The following is a 7,147-nucleotide window of genomic DNA, read 5'->3' as shown; positions in this document are numbered from 1 at the left end:
ATTAAGGTGTGTAAGTGTGGACTTGAGTCAAGATGCTGCAGGATGTGTCAGTAACAATCAATCTCTTTTTCTGTTCTTTGCGCTTAAAAGGTATCACAAGCACTGTTGCTTAGTTTACTAAGAATAGTATGCATGTCAAAACAGATAAAAAAGCTGAAGATAGTATACAGTATCTTGGTCCGTGTCACTCTGATATAAATCCCTTGAGTAAAAAAGGTTAAAGGGTCATGATGCAAAGTCCCCAGATGTAGTAGCAGTAGCTCACTGAGTGTTGGGTATTGCGCTGCAACTGCTGCTAATCTTAGGGTGCCATGAACATATTTTTTTCAAGGTGAATATCATTAACACCTAGATGTAGCTACAATAGAGAACATGTTTTTTGTATTTCTAATTTCTTCTATTTTCCCCAAATTAATTTGTTAATTTGACTGTTATATTTGAATGTTTATGTGTCATATTTAGCGGCATTTAGTGGTGAATTTGAAGCTTACTACAAACTAAACACCCCTCTGCTTACCTCTCTCTTTTTCAAGCATATCAGAGACTTACGGAGGTCTTCAGCAAGGGATAGTTAACTTTAGGAATATATTACTACTAGGAGCTACTCTTATATATACTCTGTTCTTCTTTATAACTAAATAATTGGTTTAAAACATATATAGAATTTAAAAAAAATAATAATCATGTACACAACATGTAAAGCTAAAGGTTCCGATTATCCTTAGAGGGCTAAGTAATGGAGTTGAAGTCATCACAGACATTCATGGGATTGCACTCAGTTCCAAAAAAAACCAAATAAATTCAGAACAGGTTAAGAATGTAGTTATATTTTATATATAACTAAATATTGCTTCTAGAGCACCAACAGTGATGTTTACAATAGCAAAGTCTCTATATAAAGTAATTAATATCTCATTCCCAAAAATGTTAAAAAATTGTTTTATTTCTGAGTAAAGTTAATAAAGAATGAAGAACAGACATCAGTCAGTATCAGTCATTCATCCTGCCCTCTGTCTTTTAACCTCCTGTCCTCTATCCTCAGTCCTCTCTCCTTCTGTCCTCCTGGCTGCTTTATCTCAGCCAGCAGAGAAGTTTACAAGAACAAACTAAGATAAACAGTTAGACTATAGACAGATAGCTTTTGTTTAAGCTTGTTTGTAATTCGCTATTTGCCAATCGTGCAAGCTCTTCTTCTGTAAATATAGCGGCAGGGGATGACAGACTTGGTACAGAGCTGACTGAATTAGGTTTCTCTTTTGTTTACATGTTCATGCTTGTTGAACAGATGTATAGATAAAGTATATATAATTCTAATTTCCTATAATGCAGACAGGCATATATAACAAAAGAGGCCCTCAGGGCCCCAAGTGATCAAGTCAGGATTTTAAATATTCCGTTATTTTTATTCAGGTTTTTCTTTTTATTGGGTTTTCATGTGAAATCTGCAAGGACGCCAGACTCTTGACTATATACGCTGCTGATAGACAGCCCTCAAGTCTGTTTCACTCATTTTGATTACTTCTGTGTCATGATGTGTTTGATTATTATGACTGGCCTAAATTATCCAAGAAATGTTTTAATAAAGTACTTGTTTTACACATTCATAATAAGTCTGCAATTGAAAATAAATACAACATTAAGTTCTTATTGCAACGAATTGTGGATAATGAAGTGAGACGAGTGATGTATTTGGACTCACAGACATCCCAGGAATGCGCTTGCCAAGTCTGATGTTCAGATGTTCAGGTTTAATTCAGCTCCAGAGGGATGTGAGGACTTTCTCAATAACTTTTAGATTAAACTAGTGGAGAATATTGATCTCTCATTATAGATGTTGACTCCTGCCAACCTTTAACACTAACCCACTTTAACAAAATCTCTGTCAACCTTGGAATGCATTGTTGCACTTTCAAAATCAATCATTTTTTTGTAATTTTCACAATTCTTGCTGTATTAATGTGTAATTGTGTCAGTACTTGCTATGCTGATAATTGGATGCAGGTAACACAGTTGGAGGGAAAATAATAAAAAAATAATTCAGAATTTGGGAAAAATTATGATTTAATAAATAAAGTAGAATACAAAGTGTTAAATTAGAACAAATGATCTCAGAGATCATGCAACCTATTAGTGTTCCAGAAGGGGAGACAGATGAGGTCCTGGATGAGTTTTCTGCTCTACTCAGTCAACTTTACCTTTCACTCATAACCAAGTCATTAAAAAGATGTTTCAACATTTCCTGTTCCAAAATGCCATTCACCTCAGAGTTTCAACAACATATTTGTCAAAGGTATCAGCTGGATATACTACTGTTGGCTGCTCTAGACAACTGAGTATGCTACTATACATTTCATTCGTGGTGTCATCATTTTCTCTATTATTATTATCTGCTCTTCTTCTTTGTTTTGGTGTTGGTGCTTCAGGGGTTGTCAAGCTGGAGTCACTGGTACTTGGAACACTGTTGGAACTGATGTCCCTGTGATCCTGTTTGCCCTCTTCCTCCCATAAAATGATATGGATATAAAATATGTAAAATAAAGTGTTCAGTGGTGGTTCTGGTATTGTCCAGAAAGGGCTTCAAGTCATACAAATATCAGTTAAACACCCCTAAAAAGGATCATCATCTGACACGTAATAGGCATTTTGATTGGCTGTGGCGTGAAACTAGTTTCACTAAGTTGAGAGTTTTGCAACTGTTGCTGGTGAGTTTGAAGTGCATTGCAGAGGCCTTTTTACCATGCAACTCAACTTAGTTGCATTAGTGTGTACATAATGAAGTGCATACTGCAAGATGAAGGACTTATTAACCTCAATAAGGCATTGTTCTCGCTTTATATCAGGTGGTTGCAAAAGGCATTTTAATCTGTTAAAGGTTAAACATTTTGAAATTCTGAGCCTTAATATAGCATCAAACAATTATTTGAACTGTAAAGATATAGTGAAGTAATGGTTTCATGAGCAGATAATGAAGTCTCTTCCTCTGTATGTTTGGTTATCAGAGTTTCTCTTTGTTGACATAGTATAGAGACGAGGTAGAGCTCCTCGGTAGAAGTTAATTCAAACTAAACACAAGAACCCATGTAAAAACAGGAAAGAACAGGCCCTTAACTCAAAAAAATTGTAAAATGAGGGTGGCACCAATGAGTAGAGGCCCAGTTAGAGGTCACTTTATTGCACGTTTTGGCCTGAATGAGAATCAGGAGGAGCGAGTGTGTTGGCTCCTCTGGCTCTGTCGCTGCCTGGGGAGACACAAAGGATCCCAGACTGCTCCGGTGCTGCCATGGGTTCCTCACTCTCCTCAATGTCTCCCTCACTGCCAAAGGAGTGAAATATATGTTTTCCTTTCTCATCATCCATTCTGCCACTTGACTCAACAGCTGTTAGTGAAGGATTTTGTGAAGATTGTGCATCACCTCCCAATGTGAAGAAGGCTAGGAGGCTGAGCTCATGGTAAACTCCAGCATTAGATTAGTCTGAGGGAAATTTGTAATTGAAGTCTGACATCAATTGATCCACTATGTAAGGGCCTTTGTACAAGGGGGCCAATTTGATAGTGATCCGGCAGACGCTCCAGATCGGGGATGAGTTCCCAGCCTTTACAAGTCGTCAATCTTGTGACTTTTCTGTGTTTCATGACTGGTTTGAAATTTTCCGGCAGAGCACTTGCGCTTGCTGCTGCCACTTGCTCTGCCGCTTGTAGACTTTCGCAGGCTCCAGGACAGGCTCCAGAACAGTGTGTACCAGCAAGTATGTCTGCTGTTCAGTGATGGACAAGTAGTGTACAGCAGGTTTATTAGCTGTGTGGGTCAAACTACTTATTTCTTTCGGAACATTTATTTTTATTCTACGGCAGACAAAAAGAAATAGAATCTCACTTTTGTCTACATGAAATGATTGTCACCAGATAGGCTTTCAAGGGGATTGACACCCATTTTAAAGACCTATTAAGTCAAATGTACCTATTCACAACATAGTCATATGATCCACTGGTAATAAAAACATATTGATCTGTGCACTCGCATTCTTAATTTGTCATTTGTCGCAATGCTATTTAATTCAAACCATGCTTTCACAAAATAAGGTTTACAGGCCATCTGACTTCCGTTGCTGCTAAAGTAGTGTTGTTGTGGTAAGGATAACCTCTGACTCAGGGGAACGGCATATCCACGGTTTTACACTCGACAGCTCATGTAACTGCAGTCTGATAAAGGGAGGAGTGAGAGGAGGAGTATTCAGCTGGTTGTAATTTTAAACCACACCACTAGATGCCACCAAATCCTACACACCAAACCTGAAAATTCAATCAACTCGCAAATCTTAAAGCTACCTTTGAACATTTCGTTTAGCTACAATTTAAATTTAAATGAATATCACAAAGTGATACAGATGGGAATTTTACAATTGTGAGATTCTAGAGTAAGCGTCTTTACAGGTGGGAGGACTAGCAGGGAAGCTTAGCTCTATGATTCTCACGCAAGAGAACTCTTCCAATATACATGGTTCAAAAAACAGATAGCTTGCAAATTGTAGATCAACTTGCATATTCTGGCACGCTAACTGACAAATATTTATATGTTTTCAAAATATGGAGCCATCATGCCTCCCCACTCTATACTGAAGGCTATTTTGCGTGTGTAGTAACAGCTTTTCAGACCATTGCCCAGAAACCACTCCTCACCCTTTAATCAGCTCTCCTCCAGGTCAGCTCATCTGAATACATGCTAATATAAGCAGTTTTCTGAAGTATTTTCTTGCTTCCTTTCTGAGTCAACTTCTACTTTTAGCAGGTGTAAATCAGTTCCAGAGCTTTTGGATGGATCATCCATCAACTGAGCCCCATTCAGAACTGCAGAGCTGTGCAGAGCTGTTTTCAGAGGTACTAGAGCTGCTTATGAAGCGGTTCTAGCCATGAAGCTGCTGTAGGAAATTTGGATGCATCCAACAGTGGCATGGGGACATTGATTTTCAGTCCACACCTTTGTCTTTCTTGAAGCAATTCAACCCTTGTTCCAACTGCTTGCACCACCTTTGGTCTGCCTCACTGGACCATCGATCCTATGAGAAGAGTAGTCTCAGTAATAGTGTCTATTTGTTAGCATTAACATGATGACCACTGTAAACCCAAATCAATCCCGGCTGAACTGAGCCAGTTTTCCAGATCCAGTTCATGGATCATAAACAATGCTGAACCTTATTGATTTAAGCTAACTTGAATGCCAAACAGCTCCACTGCTGAGTTCTTAAAATGTTCTTATCCAAAGTCAATACTTTCAATGGAGCCTTGTAGAAACTAAGTTTGTTTAAAACACAAAGTGGGATTCATCATAAACAGGATCTTGATTAACGCTGTTCCTCATTAGACTTTAAAAACAAAGCTTTAGGAAGTTTCTAATAATACTATTACATATATTTTTACAGTAGATGAAACCAAATGTTATTTTCCAAAATGCTATACAGCGTTTTTAAACTCCATAGTTTCTTATTTCTATACCTTAAAATGCAATGCAATAATACAACCATTGCCTTCGTCTGTTGTCTTTTCTTGTTTAGCAATTTTTATTGATTTTTCATTTAACATTCCATACATTTGCTTGCAGCATATAATGGAATTTATAATGTATACAAGCATGGGACATCTGCATCATTCAAATTAGTGAATTGTGAAAGGTAACCTACCAATCTTCCTGCCCCCCACCCAACTCACCCCAACCCTCCAAATTACACACTTAAGAAAAATCTTCACGGGGATGACTGTGATCGTCCAATGAAGTGTTTGACCTACAAGGCATTACTGAAGGAGCACATATAATAGAATGGAGTGTAAAGCACAATGTATACTCATACAACAGTTCATATGATTTCTTCAGAAAAGTTACACCTCATTCTTTGTGTGTTGTCCCATGACATGCAGCATGCATACGTTCTTCACAGGAAACTGTTAGGTTAAGGCTACAAGGTACTAGGTAAGGTTTAGTGATTGTGGTTTGGGTAAAAATAACTTCCGGACTGCCGTTACTGAAGTACACGAGTCACATGACAAAATGTGTATATTCTTTACCCATTTTCACAACACTGTTAACGTAAGAATTTGTTTTGAATTCCGTAAAAAACACTTACTTGAAGCACAAAACAGAATGTGTCCATTAACGGTTTGGTTTGGTTGCCTGAGCCTAACCACTGATGATGTGGAGCCCGTCTCCAGCACCCTCCACCTTAACCACTTCCTCAAAACTTGCATGTGAAACAGAAATGTTGCCTTTTCTGCAAGTGACTATCATCCAGGCATTAATTACGTTTCTTTCTAAATATATTTTACAAAACAATTTTTGTATATACAGTATAGACATTTCTCAGAGACTGGGTTGCTTACTGAGATATGGGAACATATCAGTATTCAAAAATGGATTGTTTTTGCTACAAATTTAACTTACAGGTTGCCAATTGATGATAATTTATATCAATAAGCTTATGATCAGTGAGTATTTGATATTTGAAAGATGCACAGAGGAGTGCCGCCACACTGTATTACACAACAAATTCTTACTCCCAACTCGTCAAATACTGCTGCTTTGGTCATTGGCCCTAATCTTCAAACTATGACTTGATCCGCTCTAGTGTAATTTTTGGATGTGGCATGGAAGGCGTGTAACAGTTTCCACTTGTTACAATCATAGTGCCTTGTCAAAATAAACTTCCGTCGTCACAGGAAGTTAGGTTTAGGCAACAAAACCACTGAGTTGGGTTTAGGAAAAAATCGCGATTCCCGTGACTAACGACTCGACAAAATATCTATATAATTACGAAAACTATCATCCTGGACAATAAAGTGTTTTGAATATGACAAATGCCATATCAAAAACTTGCAAAAACAACTTCTTTGCTATGAGAGAAAAACTACTTTCTTTTAAAGTCTGTTCTTCTCTTATTTGTTTAATCTTCAGATATTTTATTCTTCTTTTATGTTGCTCAAAATTAGAGTCAAATCAAAAGATCAGTGGTTCGATCCCCGGCTACTCCAGTCCATGTCGAAGTGTCCTTGAGCACTGAGCCCCAAATTGTTCCACATTGGTGTGAATGTGAATTAGTTTAGTATGATGGGCAGGTGGTACCCTAGAAAGGAGCTATACAAATGCAAGTCCATTTACTT

Source organism: Anoplopoma fimbria, chromosome 13 (genome assembly GCF_027596085.1).
Source record: "Anoplopoma fimbria isolate UVic2021 breed Golden Eagle Sablefish chromosome 13, Afim_UVic_2022, whole genome shotgun sequence".
NCBI classification, from domain to species: domain Eukaryota; kingdom Metazoa; phylum Chordata; class Actinopteri; order Perciformes; family Anoplopomatidae; genus Anoplopoma; species Anoplopoma fimbria.
The sequence above is the reverse complement of the archived record's forward strand: the minus strand, read 5'-3'. Positions refer to the sequence as shown.